This window comes from Hevea brasiliensis, chromosome 10 (genome assembly GCF_030052815.1).
Source record: "Hevea brasiliensis isolate MT/VB/25A 57/8 chromosome 10, ASM3005281v1, whole genome shotgun sequence".
NCBI classification, from domain to species: Eukaryota; Viridiplantae; Streptophyta; class Magnoliopsida; order Malpighiales; family Euphorbiaceae; genus Hevea; species Hevea brasiliensis.
In genome coordinates, this window is record NC_079502.1 from 26,951,371 (window position 1) to 26,970,834 (window position 19,464).

The window sequence follows — 19,464 nt, forward strand, 5'->3', positions numbered from 1 at the left end:
TGGTCTACAAAGATTTCACATTTAGCCCTATATAGACTGTGTCTCTACATCTTTAGGATAAAGACTACAGTCGCCATCTCTAAATCATAAGTGGGATAATTAGCTTCATGCTTCTTTAATTGCCTCAAAGCATAAGCTATTACTCTAGCATTTTGCATAAGAACACATTCCAAACCCTATGGATGCATCATAGTAAACAGTGAAATGTTTATTGTCTGAAGGTAAAGCCAGCACTGGTGCTGAAATAAGGCATTCCTTAAGCTTTTGGAAGCTATTCTCACACTAATCACTCCATTCAAATTTCTTATTTTTCTGAGTTAACCTAGTCATTAAAATAACTATCTTGGAGAAATCAGGCACAAATCTCCCATAATAGCTAGCCAAACCTAAGAAACTCTTAATCTCCGTCACTATAGTAAGCTTCGACCAATCTGTTACTACTTCGACCTTCTTGAAATCTGTTTTAATTCCCTTCTCTAACAATAAATGTCCCAAGAAAGATATGCTCTTTAACTAGAACTCACACTTAGAAAACTTTGCATACAACTTATGCTCCGCCAATGTCTGAAGAATCATTCTTAGATGCTATGCATGCTCTTCGGGACTCCTGGAATACACTAATATATCATTAATAAAGACGATCACAAAGTGATCTAGATAAAGTTTGAATAACCTGTCATGAGATCTATAAATGCAGTTGGGGCATTGGTTAACCTGAACGGCATCATAAGAAACTCATAATGCCCATACCTGGTCCAAAAAGCAATCTTCAAAATATCTCTCCTTGATCCTTAATTGGTGATATCCGGACCTTAAGTCTATTATAGAGAAACAACTAGCTCCTGCTAGCTGATCAAACAGGTTATTAATATAGGGTAAAAGGTATTTGTTCTTTGTGGTCACTTTTTTAACTATCTGTAGTCTATGCATAGCCTTAAGGATCCATCTTTCTTTTTCACAAATAATATAGGAGCACCCTAAGGAGAGGTACACGATCCGATGATGCCCTTATCCACTAAATCCTGTAGTTGTTCCTTTAACTCTTTAATTCTACAGGAGCCATTTTGTAAGGAGGGATAGAGGTGGGTCTAATGTCAAGCACTAGATCAATGTCAAAATCCATCTCCTTCTCAGGTGGCAACCTCGGTAACTCCTTTGAAAACACATCTGGAAATTCTCTTATAACTTCTTTAACATGTGTTGTCACTTTACGCCCTTTTCAAAGCATTTTTTTTAGCATGCATCGCTGAGATTATACCCTTTATAGGTGCTACCTAATCTCCTTAGAACACTGCAACTGACCCATCTTATCCTTTAAACTCTACTATCTTGCTTCTACAGTCTAGGGTAGCATAGTTGGCCGATACCCAATCCATTCCTAGAATGACATCAAAATATGTCAATTCTAGAACTATTAAGTCAATTGGATAACATCTATTCTCAATCATCACTGGACGAGCATAACAGATTATTTATGTTACCAAAGGGTCACACTTGGGTCCACTAACAAGCAACAGACATTCTAAACTTGAGACTATAAATCTTAATCTTAGGATTGTATTAGGTTAACAAATGAGTGATATACTAGGATCAATGAAAGCATGCACATTGAAACTTCCTATGCAAAGATTACCTGACACTACAGTGTTAGAGGTATTGGCTTCTTATTGTGTTATGGTAAAGATTCGAGTTGGTGTTGTTGAACCCCTTCCTTATAAACCTGCTACGAAGGATAAAGAACCTCATCCTCTACCCTGTCCCCGTCTTAATGAGGGACATGTAGAAGTCTATCTCATTGTCGGTTGGGCCACATTGCTTAACCCTACTTATTACAAAACCACCCTTTCAGTATTGGGACACTCTTTCGATATGTGTCTCTCTTATCCACATCCGTAGCACTCAGAGGTTCCGAATGTAACACCCCGAACCTCCGAGCTCCAAATAGTAATATTTTTAGTCTGTGACTAGTACTATTCAAAGAATTAAGAGTTGATTTTTGGTCAAGTGAACCAAAGAATTCAAGTGAACCAAAGAATTAAGGACTCATCGGGTGTTATGAAAAAGAAGGATTATGACCCGATGATGGGCATTTTGGTCAATTCACTTTAAGAGTTGATTTTTTACCAAAATATCAATTAAATTAAATGAAAATAATATATTGAATTATGAAGAAATTTTGATAAAAAAAATAAGTGTAAAAGTGAAAAGAAAATAAAAGAAATAAAAACTTAGAATTTTAATTCCATTTTGACCTAATTAAAATTTTTGGACCAATGGGCTTTGGACTGTTAGTTGTGTGTGCCCTAGAGCATGCACTAATCTTGTAACTTGTAAATAACATTGTAAATATTTTAATGGCAATGAACGTTTCATTTAAATGTTGAGTATGTTTAATATCATATTTATTTGAAATTGTCCATTAGCAAAATGTTACATATTCTATTCTTATGAGATAAGAATATCAATGACAGAATATATGGGACATTTGCTATAAATAAGAGTTCGCAGCTAAAGGATATTTTGGTGGGCACATTATATCTAAAGAGTTGTCACCTCTTTTTATCTCAATTGATCAGTATGAGATACCAATGTATATGGAATGGCGAATCTCATGCCATCTGATATGAGTACAGTGGACACTTATGAGATAAGTAGGTAGAACTTGTGACAAACAGATAACATGAACATGGCGTTTACTCGAGTCAACAAAATGTTATCTGTATCATACTAGTGCATATAATCCTTAGACCTAAGAGGACATGGTTATCTCTTATATGGGTGCTTTGAGTTTGATACCACTTACATATATGTACTGTGTATGGATATTTCGATATGTGTTGGCTCAAATTGGTCATATGTTGGGATAGGTGTTCAGTCAAGAGGGGATCTGTAACCTTGAGTAAACAAGGTTAAAAGTCCTATGCGGATTTGAACTGTTCTTGACAAGATTAAGTTCTTGGTCAAGACAGATGACTTTATCAGGAAAGGTGTTTCCTGATGGTAAAGTCTTAAATGTTGAGAATCAGATTTTAAATGAGTGCATAAGATTCCATCATAAAAGGTTTGACTTAACCATGACCCTTAATGGGATTGGGACATAATACGGAAGAATTTTAGTGCATGATGATGTATGATTAAAGGTTCATTTTAAGATATTTCTTATTGCTATTTGGGTGGCCATGGCATGCTATGCTAGGTATCAACCATGGTCTATGAGATGCCTAAAATTATTTGGGGAAATGAATTGTGGTATGGAAGAGTTCCAATGATATTAAGAGTTAATATCATCTCTCATTGCCAATTAGTAATGAGCCTAGTAAGTCACACACCTACATAAGTTAACCACGAAGTTAAATTATGATTTAATTGATTAATTAAAGAGTTTAATTAATTAATTAAATAGATTTAGTTTGCAATTAGATTGCAAAGTCCCTAGCATGACTTGAAACCAAATCTTAGATATGGGATGTATGATATAAATTGAATTTATGTTTAAAGAGTTTAAATATGAATTTAATTGTCAAATTAATTAATGGAGATTAATTAATTAATTAATTTGTATGTGATATAAATTAATTTGAGGGAGAAATTACAATTTTGGGTTGAGAACTAAAAAATGTATACAAGGGCAAAATGATAATTTCACATGATGACACGTGGCACCTATAGATGTGTGCCATTTGTCTTCCATGTGATGGAAGATGATATTTGATGATTCAATCTTGCATTGACACTTGTCGTAATGAGATTAAGACACACTAAAAGCAAGATTGAATAGGAAGGTGACATGTGGCAACCATTTAATGGTTTTTGTCTCTTGTATATAAATGAAAGACAAGAAGAAAACTTATCTTCTTCTTCCTGGAACAAGGTTGGACGGCAACCTCTCTCTCTCCTTCTTCTTATTTTTGTTCCATTGATTGTAGAAAGAAAACTTGTTTCTTTCTTGAATAAAAAATTCTAGAAATTATTTCTAGTCTTAAATACATCTAATTAATATCACCTAAAGCAAATACCCTAATAGTTAGTGGTAGGCAAACATCAAAGTGAAGACTTGAGCTATCTAAGGTGATCTTGGTGGAAGCTTGTGGTGGACAAGCTATGTAACACCCCTATATTCAGTAGTGCGTTCTACTATTCCGGTGACCAGTGTCTGTCCGGACAGCTAGAATGCTTGGAACTACACTTAAATATTAGTGAGGAGACATGAAATAATGAAATACAATAGAGGAAAATATAAGAAAAATAAAGAAAAAATAAGAGCAATGAAATGTGACTAAGTTAAACGAGCTAAACCCGTAGAGATGAGTGACCCCACTGAAAAGTTGTGGCGAGGACCGTTTAATGGCCCTGGACTGCGGGGAACCCTGGAAAATATTTTTAAGACTTGAATAAACATTTATTGAGGTATAAATGACATTAGAAATGTCAAAGAAAAATTAATTAATTAGTACAAAGCAAAACGAGAAATCGAGAAACCGACAAAAATCGGTGTTACTGAAAAATTAGGAATACAAACTGAATATGGGTATTTTGGTCAATTGACACCCCGAGTTGACTTTTGACCTAAATGTCCATTAAAAATAAGTGACATTAAAGTTTGAAAACCCCATGAAAAATGAAATTGCAAATGAATTGTATAAATAGAAAATTAAGGGGATAAGAATTTGAATAATTAAAAGTTTAATTAAATAAATATTTCCTTAACATTAGTGGACCACTAAGGATTATATAAAGGCACAAATCAACATAATTTTCCACTAACATTCTACAACTCATTGTTCTTCCTCAAAATTCACCATAGCTGAACCAAAAGCTCCCAAAGTTCATCCATGGCCGCCCACTTTTACAAGCTCCAAACTCCATGATCAAGCCATGATTTTCCACCAATGGTGTAACATCCTCACTTTAGCTAATCCGTACAATCTACTGTTTCGGTGACCAGTGTTGGTCCGGACAGCTAGAATGTCCGAAAAAATATTTAAACTAAAGTGAGGAATCATAAATAACTCAAATATTAATAAAAAAAATTTAGGAAAAATTTTAGAAATAAAATACAACCAAGTTAAATGAGCCGGTACCCTAGCGATGGGTAACCTAGTGAGAAGTTACGGTTCTCGCAACTAGGAGCCTTAGACCCGGGGGAAAAATTATAAAATAATTATTAGGACTCCAGAGAAGGGTTATTGATTCTTATGGCATTAGAATGCCAAGGAAATGCTTAGAAAAAGTTTTCAATCGGTACAGACAATTTTGGCCCGTTAAGACAAACGGAGGGCATTTTGGTCATTTCGTCTTCAGAGATGATTTTTGGCCAACTTGTCCAGTTAAATAAATAATTTATATAACATAAAATATGACTAAATGTTGTTAAAAATTTAATTGAAATTAATTAGACAAGAAATGGAGAAGAAATGAAAGAAAATAGTATTATGACATCATAACGATATCATTAAAGTTTTCCCAACCTATCCAATATGGACACATGGTATCAACTTATTTTAAAGAGACAAAATGGGCTGAAAATGAGAAAAAAAAAATCAGATTTCTCTTCCTCATCTCTTCCTTGCCGTGAACCTCTACCATTGTTATCCATTTGCAAGCTTTTTCAAGCTTTATTTTCCCTAGCTTTCTTCCACCAAAAACCCTAATTGTCAACACAAAAAAGTATTCTTGCAACTTGGTGAGTATTTTGGGAGCAAAAAAAAGAGGAAAACAAGAGCTTTAGCTAGTGGGAAAAATCTCACTCCATATAGGTTAGTGACTTGAACTTAAATTTTACTTAAAATTCATGTTTAATAATTATGAATGAGTGCAAATGATAAGGAAAATTAATGGAATACCATTTGTATGTAAACCCTAAGTTTTGGCAGCCTTGGTTAGGCAAGATGGTGATGATTTTAATGAAGTTAAAAGGGTAGTATGGCTGCCCACAATATGTCTCTTTTATGCGGATTTATGAAATGCAATCTTAATGCATGGTTTGAAATGTTGAGTTAGGGTTTGGGGTGGAGAAATGGGACTTTGACCATGTGATGATGAAAATAGGTATTAATGGTCAATTAATGACCATTTAGTTCTGTTTAAATAAAAAATGAAGTGTGTTGAGTGACGGGATTTGGGTTTGGTGTGGCTGCCCTTGGTGACCTACAAAATTGGACATGAGTCCAGCAGTTTTGGGCAGCCATAACTTGAATTGTAGAGGTTCAATTGGTGCAAGGCCAATTAGACATGAAACAAGACACATAATGGCACAACTTTGGTAGAAACCAAGCCCATAAAACCAAACCAAGTGGACCAAAAGCTTGCCCTAATCCGGGTGACCTGCAGTCTGCCTGGGCAAAATGACCAAATAAACAGTGTTTGGTCATTTGGCCATAAATCAGTGTAGAAAGGTCCAATTGACCTGAAATTTTACCAGCAACAAGCTGAGATATAGACCAACAACTTTCATGAAGAAATCTAACCCAAATTATGACCAGAACATATTCAAAGGGTGAGTTGCAGTCACTATTCATTACACTGTAGATATGGTCAGTCCAGAAATTCTGGACAAAATTTCAATTTGGCCAGTTATGGTTTTTGGACCATAACTTGAGCTACAAAACTCCAAATGGAGTGATTCAAAAAAGGAAATGCAACTAGACAAAATAAGGAAAAACTTTCATGTTGATCGATTTGCCAAATTCCCACTACAAAGTTGACCAATGGAACAGTAAAGCCAAAGTATAAAAACTGAAAAGTCTGCCTAACTAACATTAAGCTTAGAAATGGTATTGGCAACCAATACCAACAAATTTTGAATCCAAAATGTGGTATGTTGATGATATTAGAACTAATGTACCTATTGCCTATGCAAAAGTCAACATTTTTGTTGACCAATGAATGGAATAGTAATACTAAAACTTAAATTCCAAAAATTGTGAAACTTAAAAGTGTAAAATGCCCTAGTATACCTAACAAGATTGGTTTGGATAGCTTGGCATGCCAATAGGGTTCTGTTAGCAGTACTGCATATGGCTTCATGCCATTTTGTGTTTCATGGCTTCCCATGCCATTCTGTGACAAAATAGCCTTTGGCTATGTTATTTGAATTATTACACTTGGATTTTAACCCCGCCAATTATTACAGCTTATTAGATGTTCTGTTTCACACCGGGAGACACAATGTGACCGATGGTGTGATGGTCTGAGGTACTTAGTACCTAGTGCCAGTTTAGCCGTTTATCCAGTCTAGTCGACTAATATAGGTTACTCAGGCAATGATAATAAACTTTACAGAATTTTAAATGGATAATACTGCAATTAATAGTAGAAATTAAGTCTACCCAAAAATGTAAACATACATTCTGCATATTTATTTTTATTTCATTTTATTTTACTTTATATTGTCACCACTAAGCAAAATTGTTTAGCGCGTCACTTTTGCCACGCCAGTAGTATCGAGACCTAGCCGGGAGCCCAGCAGACATCGACAAAGTTGAGCATTGAGTCAGATCCGGAGTCCAAAGTCATCTCACATCTGCACTGCATATGGTAGGACATTAGGATTTTGGGTAGCATTTTATATTTTGCATTTTGTATTAGCTTTGGGTTGTAACTATAAACTCTTGTAATTATGTAATGATGTAAATATATGAAATTTCATATTATTGAAATTTTCTGTATATTATATTGAGAAATATTTATGAATGTCCTTCCAACAATGAAGTGAAAAGAAATATTTCTGGAAATAGTGTTGTGATTTGAGATTGAGATTCTGAGATTGACTTGAATGTGTATAATGGAGTTTGGATTTGGAAATTATATTGGAAGTGTTTTTAAACAGGTTCAGAAGAACTATTTTTCCAATTTACAGCCGGTACTCTGCCGGATTTTCTATAAAATTTGCGAAAAAATTCAGATTTATCAAAAATTATAAATAAATAAATTAAAAGGGATAAATTGTAATTAGAAATATAAATTGGTGCTCCGGCATACTGAGTGGCATAACTTGCTCGGCTACACTATAGACGGATAAGGGGTGTCACATTTAGTGGTATCAGAGCATCGGTTTAGGCGTTTCTGCTCCTAGATAGAGTGCATACCATTGCATTGCATTTGTAAGTGTTGAGGTGACACTGATGCAGATCTGTTTGTTTTCTTATTTTGAATAGGATATGGATCCTGCTTCGTAAAGAGCAGTTGAAGAAGAGGTAGAGAGTCGTGCTCCACCCTGGGCTGAATCTGGGGGCAGGGGAGAATCTGCTCCACCAGCAGCTGAGGCACTTGCCCAACCTCAGTTTGCTCTATTTCAGCAAATGACTGAATTCTATCGGCAAATGATGGGGGCAATTCCACCACCACAACCACAGCCACAACCTCCACTAGCATCACATAAATCTCATCTGGAGAAACTGCGAAAGCATGGGGCTGTGGACTTCTTTGGGAAGAGGGAGGATGATCCCATGACAGCAGAAAACTGGTTGGATAGAACCATTAGAGTGCTGAAACAGCTAAACTGCACCCCCGAGCTGAACCTAAAGGGTGTTGTGTCCCTACTTTAGGATGATGCATATCAGTGGTGGGACACAGTAACTAGTGAGGTGCAACATGAATGGATCACTTGGGAATTCTTCCTCACAGAGTTCAGGAAGAAATATGTGAGCAAAGTGTATCTAGAAGAGCGCAGAAGAGAGTTTATCAGTCTGAGACAGAGACAATTGTCAGTGGTGGAATATGAGCATGAGTTTGTCAGACTGAGCAGATATGGGAGGGAGATAGTCCCTACAGAGGCAGAGAGGTGCAGAAGGTTTGAAGAAGGGCTCAATGACAATATCAAAGTCATGATCACAGCATTGGAGATCATTGATTTTGCTAAGCTAGTAGATGCTGCATCAAAAGTGGAAAGGGTCAGAATCAATGAAAAAAATAGAAGGGAAAACAAAGAAGAGGGGTCCGGTCGCAAGACATTTTCTCGCTCCCAAGAAGAAGAGTAAGGGTCCTCCCGCTCGAGTTCAGGACCACCACGAGTCGTGGTCACCTCAGGGCCTGCCACGATTCACACACCATCAGTGGGCAGCTCTCCAGGGACGGTGTTCAGGGGACCAGCCCCGGTATCTTTTACCTGTCAGTACTATCAGAAGTGGCATAAGGGGGATTATTGGCGAGTGACTGGTGCATGCTTACGGTGTGGATCGACAGAACATCAAATCAAGAATTGTCTTAAGAGGACTACTACAGTTGCTCCAACACAAACTGATAGACCTGCTCCTGCACCACAAAGGGGTAGGAAGCCCGGTAAACCTGAGGCAACTGGTCCATCACTGAGGCATTCATCTGAGTCAGTTGAGAGGCCAGACACTAGAATACCAGCCAGGGCCTATGCCATCAGAGCTCAGGAGGAGCAAGATGTCTCGGATGTCATCAGGGGTACGTTTTCCCTCTACAACACTTCTGTGCATGCATTGGTGGATCCAGGATCCACTCATTCCTACATTTGCATCAAACTACCCATTGAAAGGGGAGTTCCAGTAGAGGAGAGTGATCAAGACATTCTGGTCACAAATCCACTAGGCTACAGTGTGGTGGTGAATAAGGTGTATAAAGGTTGCCCGTTGAGGATTCAGGGGTATGAATTCTCGGCAGACCTAATTGAGTTACCCTTCCACGAGTTTGACGTGATTTTGGGAATGGATTGGTTGTCACATCATCAGGCAATAGTTGATTGCAAATTAAAGAGGATTTCTTTGAAAACTTCTGAGGCTAATGAGATCACTCTTGTGGGTGAAAGGACAAATTTTCTGTCCAATGTTATCTCAGCCATAGTTGCAAGAAGATTGATGAAAAAAGGCTATGAAGCTTACCTAGCACATGTGGTTGATACTAGGCAGGCTAAGCCAAACCTGTGTGATATACCCACAGTAAGAGACTTCCCAGATGTATTTCCTGAGGAGTTGCTTGGTTTACCACCAGAAAGGGAAGTCGAGTTTGCTATTGAGATAATGCCGGGTACAGCACCCATTTCTATTGCTCCTTATAGGATGGCACCCACTAAATTGAGGGAGTTGAAAACTCAGTTGCAAGAGTTGCTTGATAAGGGGTTCATACGCCCCAGTGTGTCACCATGGGGAGCTCCGGTGCTATTTGTGAAGAAGAAGGATGGAACCTTAAGATTGTGCATTGATTACTGGCAGTTGAACAAGGTAACTGTGAAGAATAAATATCCATTACCCATAATTGACTATCTGTTTAATCAGTTAAAGGGAGCCGGTGTATTTTTGAAAATTGATCTCAGATCAGGGTATCATCAGTTGAGGGTAAAGGATGCAAATGTGTCAAAAACTGCATTCAGAACCCGGTATGGGCATTATGAATTTTTAGTGATGCCGTTTGGGTTAACAAACGCACCAGCAGCATTTATGGACCTTATGAACCGTATCTTCCATCCATATCTAGATCGGTTTGTAGTGGTCTTTATTGATGATATTCTGGTGTATTCCAAGACCAGGGAAGAACATGATGAACATTTGAGGATTATTCTGCAAACCCTGCGAGAAAAGAAGCTGTATGCTAAGCTATCCAAGTGTGACTTTTAGATGAGTGAAATCTCTTTCCTTGGACACATAGTATCAGCTGAGGGGATTAGAGTAGATCCCAAAAAGATAGAAGCAGTGATGGAATGGAAGCCTCCCAGAAATACAACTGAGGTCAGAAGTTTCTTGGGGCTAGCTGGGTATTACAGAAGATTTGTGAAGGGGTTCTCTCTTATAGCTGCTCCAATGACCAAGTTGTTGCACAAGAATGTGAAATTTGGTTGGAACGATAAGTGCCAAGCCAATTTTGAGAGGCTAAAGGCTATGTTGACAGAAGCACTAGTGTTAACACAGCCAGTGTCGGGGAAAGACTTTTGATCTATAGTGATGCCTCGCATAATGGGCTAGGGTGTGTATTGATGCAAGAGGGGAAAGTAGTTGCCTATGCTTCCAGGCAGTTAAGGCCACATGAACAGAACTACCCTACTCATGATCTGGAGTTAGCAGCAATTATCTTCACACTGAAGATATGGAGGCATTATTTATATGGTGAAAAATGCTACATCTATACAGACCACAAGAGTCTAAAATATTTGCCAACCCAGAAGGAGCTCAATCTTAGACAGAGGCGATGGATTGAGTTCCTAAAGGACTATGATTGTGTGATAGATTATCATCCTGGGAAGGCAAATGTAGTTGCCGATGCCTTGAGCAGAAAGTCCATCACAGCTTTAAGATCACTAAATGCCTGTCTGTCCTTAGCTCAAGATGGAGCTATTTTGGCTGAGTTGCAAGTGAGGCCAACCCTGCTATAGCATATACAAGATGGGCAGAGGGTAGATGAAAAATTGATGGCCATTGTGGATAAAATTCTAGAGGGAAACAAAACTGATTATGAGGTGAAAGCAGATGGGTGTCTGTACTACAGAGGAAGAGTGTGTGTACCAGATGATGGGGAACTAAAGACTAGTATTCTGAAAGAAGCACACACTAGTGTTTATGCTATGCACTCGGAAAGCACAAAAATGTATAATGATTTGAAGCCTCATTATTGGTGGCCTAATATGAAGAGGGATATAATTGACTATGTGACTAAGCGTTTGACATGTCAGCAAGTTAAAGCAGAACATCAAGTTCTATTAGGATTGCTACAGTTTATAAGCATACCTGAATGGAAATGGGATCGGGTCACTATGGATTTTGTTACTAGTCTACCTCTCACCCAAAAGAAACATGATGCAGTGTGGGTGATAGTGGATAGATTGACGAAGTCAGCACATTTTCTACTAGTTAGGACTGGCTACTCACTGGAGAAGCTAGCAGAATTGTATATCAGTGAGATAGTTAGACTGCACGGAATCCCACTTTCCATCATATCTAATCGAGACCCAAGTTTTACATCGAGATTCTGGAAAAAGTTACAAGAAGCCTTAGGCACACAACTCCGTTTTAGCACGGCTTTTCATCCCCAGACGAATGGACAGTCAGAATGAGTAATCCAGGTAAACCTAAGAACTAATTGAATTTTTGCAATTAATAAATTGAAATGATAGTAACAATGTGAATTATGTGATAGATCCTGGAGGATATGCTAAGGAGTTGTGTCATTGAGTTTGAGGGGAGTTGGGATATATACCTCCCACTGGCAGAATTCGCCTATAATAATAGCTACCAAGCTAGCATTCAAATGGCTCCGTATAAAGCACTGTATGGGAGGAAATGTCGAACCCCAGTATGTTGGACTGAATTGGGCAAAGATAAGCTGTAGGACCAGACCTGGTGAAACAGACTGAGGAGAAAGTAAAGATAATCAAAGCAAACCTGAAGGTTGCCTCAAATAGACAGAAATCTTATGCCGACTTGAAGAGAAAAGAGATAGAGTATGCAGTTGGCGATAAAGTGTTTCTCAAAGTCTCACCGTGGATGAAAGTATTGAGGTTTGGAAGGAAGGGTAAGTTAAGCCCTAGGTTCATTGGCCCATATGAAGTTATTGAACGTGTGGGACCAGTGGCCTATTGGCTAGCTTTACCACCAGAACTGGATAAAATACACAATGTATTCCATGTTTCTATATTGAGAAGATATCGCTCAGACCCTTCACATGTCATTTCCATGGAAGAGATTGAAATCCAACCGGACTTGACATATACAGAAGAACCTATACATATCCTAGCTCGGGAAGTAAAGGAACTGAGAAATAAACAAATTCCAATGGTGAAAGTGCTTTGGAAGCACCACAACACTGACGAGGCAACTTGGGAAAGTGAAGAGACGATGAGGCAACAGTTCCCTCAACTGTTTGCATCAGGTAAATTTCGAGGATGAAATTTTTCTTAGAGTGGAAGAGTTGTAACATCCTCACTTTAGCTAGTCCGTACAGTCTACTGTTTCGATGACCAGTGTCGGTCCGGACAGCTAAAATGTCCAGAAAAATATTTAAACTAAAGTGAGGAACCATAAATAACTCAAATATTAATAAGAAAAATTTAGGAAAAATTTTAGAAATAAAATACAACCAAGTTAAATGAGCCGGTGCCCTAGCAATGGGTAACCTAGTGAGAAGTTGCAGTTCTCACAATTAGGAGCCCTAGATCTGGGGAAAAAATTATAAAATAATTATTGGGACTCCAGAGAAGGGTTATTGAGGTTCTTATGGCATTAGAATGCCAAAGAAATGCTTAGAAAAATTTTTCAAATGGTACAGACAATTTTGGCCCGTTAAGCCAAACGAAGGGCATTTTGGTTATTTTGTCTTCAGAGATGATTTTTGGCCAACTTGTCCAGTTAAATAAATAATTTATATAACATAAAATATGACTAAATGTTGTTAAAAATTTAATTGAAATTAATTAGACAAGAAATGGAGAAAAAATGAAAGAAAATAGCATTATGACATCATAATGATGTCATTAAAGTTTTCCCAACCTATCCAATATGGACACATGGTATCAACTTATTTTAAGGAGACAAAATGGGTTGAAAATGAAAAAAAAAAATCAAATTTCTCTTCCTCATCTCTTCCTTGCCGTGAACCTCTACCATTGTTACCCATTTGCAATCTTTTTCAAGCTTGATTTTCCCTAACTTTCTTCCACTAAAAACCCTAATTGTCAACACAAAAAAGTATTCTTGCAACTTGGTGAGTATTTTGGGAGCAAAAAGAAGAGGAAAACAAGAGCTTTAGCAAGTGGGAAAAATCTCACTCCATAGAGGTTAGTGACTTGAACTTAAATTTCACTTAAAATTCATGTTTAATAATTATGAATGAGTGCAAATGATAAGGAAAATTGATGGAATACCATTTGTATGTAAACCCTAAGTTTTGGCAGCCTTGGTTAGGCAAGATGGTGATGATTTTAATGAAGTTAAAAGGGCAGTATGGCTGCCCACAATATGTCTCTTTTATGTGGATTGATGAAATGCAATCTTAATGCATGGTTTGAAATGTTGAGTTAGGGTTTGGGGTGGAGAAATGAGACTTTGACCATGTGATGATGAAAATAGGTATTAGTGGTCAATTAGTGACCATTTAGTTATGTTTAAATAAAAAATAAAGTGTGTTGAGTGATGAGATTTGGGTTTGGTGTGGCTGCCCTTGGTGACCTACAGAATTGGACATGAGTCCAGCAGGTTTGGGCAGCCATAACTTGAATTGTAGAGGTTCAATTGATGCAAGGCCAATTGTACATGGAACTAGACACATAATGACATAACTTTGGTGAAGAAACCATGCCCATAAAACCAAACCAAGTGGACCAAAAGCTTGCCCTAATCTGGGTGACCTGCAGTCTGCCTGGGCAAAATGACTAAATGAACAGTGTTTGGTCATTTGGCCATAAATCAGTGTAAAAAAGTCCAATTGACATGAAATTTTACCAGAAAAAGCTGAGATATATACCAATAACTTTCATGAAGAAACGTAACCCAAATTATGACTAGAACATATTCAAAAGGTGAGTGCAGTCACTATTCATTACACTGTAGATATGGTCAGTCTAGAAATTCTGGACAAAATTTCAATCCGGCCAGTTGTGGTTTTTGGACCATAACTTGAGCTAAAAAACTCCAAATGGAGTGATTCAAAAAAGGAAATACAACTAGACAAAATAAGGAACCACTGTCATGTTGATCAGTTTGCCAAATTCCCACTGCAAAATTGACCAATGGAACAGTAAATACAAAGCATAAAAACTGAAAATTCTGCCCAACTAACATTAAGCTTAGAAATGTTATTGGCAACCAATACCAAAAAATTTTGAATACAAAATGTGGTATGTTGATGATATTAGAACTAATGTACCTATTGCCTATGCAAAAGTCAACATTTTTATTGACCAATGAATGGAATAGTAACACTAAAACTTAAATTCCAAAAATTGTGAAACTTAAAAGTGTAAAATGCCCTAGTATACCTAACAAGATTTGTTTGGATAGCTTGGCATGCCAATAGGGTTCTGTTAGCAGTACTACAAATGGCTTCATGCCATTTTGTGTTTCATGGCTTCCCATGCCATTCTGTGACAAAATAGCCTTTGGCTATGTTATTTGAAATATTACACTTGGGTTTTAACCCCGCCAATTATTACAGCTTATTAGCTGTTCTGTTGCACACTGGGAGACACAATGTGACCGATGGTGTGATGGTCCGAGGTACTTAGTATCCAGTGCTAGTTTACCCGTTTATCTAGTCTAGTCGACTAATGTAGGTTACTCGGGCAATGATAATAAACTTTACAGAATTTTAAATGGATAATACTGCAATTAATAGCAGAAATTAAGTCTACCCAAAAATGTAAACATACATTCTGCATATTTATTTTTATTTCATTTTATTTTAAATTATATTGTCACCACTAAGCAAAATTGCTTAGCACGTCGCTTTTGCCACGCGCAGGTACTGGAGACCTAGCTGGGGAGCCCAGCAGATATCAGACAGGTTGAGCATTCAGAGCTGCATCCGGAGTCCAGAGTCACCTCACATCTGCACTGCATATGGTAGGACATTAGGATTTTGGGTAGCATTTTATATTTTGCATTTTGTATTAGCTTTGGGTTGTAACTATAAACTCTTGTAATTATGTAATGATGTAAATATATGAAATTTCATATTATTGGAATTTTCTGTATATGATGTTAAGAAATATTTTTGAATGTGCTTCCAGCAATGAAGTGAAAAGAAATATTTCTGAAAATAGTGTTGTGATTTGAGATTGAGATTTCGAGATTGACATGAATGTGTATAATGGAGTTTGGATTTGAAAATTATATTGGAAGTGTTTTTAAACAGGTTCAGAAGAACTGTTTTTCCAATTTACAGCCGGCACTCTGCCGGATTTTCTATAAAATTTGCGAAAAAATTCAGATTTATCAAAAATTATAAATAAATAAATTTAAATAAATAAATTGTAATTAGAAATATAAATTGGTGCTCCGGCACACTGAGTGGCATAACTTGCTCGGCTACACTGTAGATGGGTAAGGGGTGTCACAAATGGTATTCATTAAAGTTAATCCTTACTTTGCAAGGAAGAAGTTGATACTAAATTTAAGAGATTTTGGTGAAGATTTAACAAGCTTCAACAATAGGTAAGTGTTCAAATTCCTTTCCTTCTTAAGTAAAGTTTGTGAAGGAACGGAAGCGTGAAAAACACAAGTTTATACCATTGAATTCAAAAATTTTCACCTAGGGTCACATGCATCATGCAAGGTTTATTTTTGTCTATTTGATTTCAATGATAAACAACATATTAAAACTCTTTTAATATGTTTTTGGATCTGTATTTGCCATTTAAGATTTTAAAATTAATCAGATTAATTTTAGAACCATAGATTAAATCAAGAACGATTACACTAACCTCTTGATGCACTGCAGCGTGTCTGCGCCTTTGAGATTCGTCTTCAGGACACCAGATGTTGTCCCTCTAGCTTGTCCACACCAAGAACACCTATGGAAGCCCTTGAATAGCTTCTAAAGCTTTTTCTATTAATTAGAAATTCAAGTTCTGCCTTTTAAGAGATTAGAGATGTAAACAGGACACTAGAAACAATTTCTGGTGTTCTTAATTCAAGAAATTGATGGCCAATCTCTTTGAATTGATGAGAGATGAAGAAGAATAGATGAAAAGCCTCAAAGTGGCGTGATAAAGGAGAGGAGTGGCTGCTGGTTGCTTTTCTTTTCATAACAACACTTAAATAGCTAGGTTAACACATTAAACCCTTGCCACATGTCACCCTTTGATTAGCTATAGGTTTAAGTGACCCAATCACATTGTGCTAAGTGTCAAACCTATATTTAATCTTGATTTTAATCATCTTACATGATTAAAAAACATTTGGCAAGCTTATGTGTAATCCCATGTGTCACCATCTCATGGTGCCACGTGTCACACTGTGAAATGACCAAAATGCCCCTGTGTCAAAATTTTGAGTTCTTAATCCAAAATAAATATTTTTCTTCTTCTAATTAATTTATATCAAATATAAATTAATTAATTAATCTCTATTAATTAATTTCTCATTAATTAAATTCATATTTAAACACTTTAAATATAAATTTAACTTATACTATACATCCAATAATCTAGATTTGGTTTCAAGTCATGCTAGGGACTTTGCAATTTAATTGCAAACCAAAACTATTTAATTAATCAATTAAACTCTTTAATTAATTAATTAAATCATATTTAAATAGGTGATAACTTGTGTATGTGTGTGACTTACTAGGCTCATCACTAATTGGCAATGAGACATGATATCAACTCTCAATATCATCATAACTCTTTCTTACCATAAATGATTTCTCTAAATCATTTTATGAACCTCATAGACCATGGTTAACACCTAGCATAGCATGCCATGGCCACCCAATTAGTAATAAGGTTTACCTTAAATGAACCTATAATCATATGTTACCATGCACTAGAATCTCTCTGTTACAAAATCCCAACTCAAGCTGGAGTCATGGTTTATGTCAAACTCCATTTGTTATGAATATTATGTTCTCTTTTAATTCCAGTTCTAGATTAAAAAGATTTTCTCATCAGAAACTCTTTTCTGAATAAATCTATCTGTCCTGGCCAGGAACTTGAAACATCAAGAACAATTAAATGAGCATAGGATTTTATCTCTATTTACTTAGAGGAACAGATTCCATCTTGATCAACACCTACCTCCATATATAACTAGTAGGAGCCAACACATGCCCATATACCCATACATAGTACAAGTATGAAAGCAGTATCAAACTCAAACTACCTATATACAAGATAACTGTGCTATCTCAGGTCTAAAGATTATATGCACTGATATGATTTATGACAAAATATTGAAAAGAGTAAACTCCATGTGCTTGTCATAAGTGTCACTGGTTCGGCCTATTTATCATTTATAAGTGCCTATCATGTTTGTTATATGGCATGAGACTCACCATTCTATCTTATTTATATCTCATATAAATAACTTGGGAACAAACATTAATACAATCTTTCTGGATAAGTCATGTCCTTATTATGAAGTATCCTCGATTGTGAACCTATTTATGATACTTTGTGCTAGAAATATTGTCACTCATATTCTTAACAACTTAAGAATAATATTTCTAACAAAATATCAATGGACCTTTTTCTATTACACATAAATATATTATGTAAATGGAAAAGTGGAAATGCCTTTTATTAATAAAAATATGTACAAGATACATACTAAATGATATACTCTAGGGCATACTACTAACAATCTCCCACTAGCACTAGAGCCATTCATTACAATACCTTAGACCCATCTTCTCAAGATGTCAGTCTAACTGAGCTTGTGACAAAAGCTTAGTGAATGGATCAGCTGGATTTTTCAGCTGATGTTATTTTTCCGCATGGCTATATCGCCTTGCCCAACTATATCTCTGATAATGTGGTAGTGCCTTTCTATGTGTTTGGATTTTGGGTAAGACCTTAGTTCCTTAGCCTGTATGACTGCTCCATTGTTGTCACAGTGTAATGGAACTGCTGACTCAATGGAAGGAACTACTGTAAGTTCTATCACGAACTTCTTTATCCAAACAGCTTCCTTTGCAGCATCTGATGCAGCAATATACTCAGCCTCTATAGTGGAATCTGCAGTCGTGCTCAGTTTGGAACTCTTCATCGATATCTGATTGGAAATCAGAATCAGTATAACCATCCAATTGCAATTCTCCACCTCCATAAATCAAGAATAAATCCTTAGTTCTTCTCAAGTACTTAAGGATATTCTTGTGACTATCGATGTTCCAAACCTGGATTGGATTAATACCTGCTAGTCAAACTAACAGCATATGCGATATCCGGCCTAGTACACAACATTGCATACATTAAACTTCCAATAGCCGAAGCATATGGAATCCTGGCCATCTTATCTCTTTCTTCAGGTGTCTTTGGAGACATCTCTTTAGAAAGGTGGATACCATGTCTCACTGGTAACAATCCTCTCTTGGAATCGAGCATGTTAAACCTCTTTAACACCTTTTCCAAGTATAAACTTTGAGATAAACCAATTATTCTTTTCGCTCTATCTCTATAGATGCGAATCCCAAGAATATAGGTTCCCTCCCCTAAGTCTTTCATGGAGAATGTATTTGACAACCATACCTTTATAGTTGTCAACATACTTGTGTCATTACCCATTAACAATATGTCATCCACATATAAGATAAGGAAAGTGATAGCACTGTCACTAAACTTCTTATATACACATGGCTCATCCTCATTTTTGATAAAACCAAAGAATTTAATGGCTTCATCAAAACGGATGTTCCAACTCCTCGAAGCTTGTTTCAACCCATAAATGGATCGCTTTAGCTTGCATACCTTGGAACCATCTTGGGATTCAAAACCCCTAGGTTGTTCCATGAAAATGTTTTCTTCAATGTATCCATTGAGAAAAGCTGTTTTGACATCCATCTGCCAAATCTCATAAT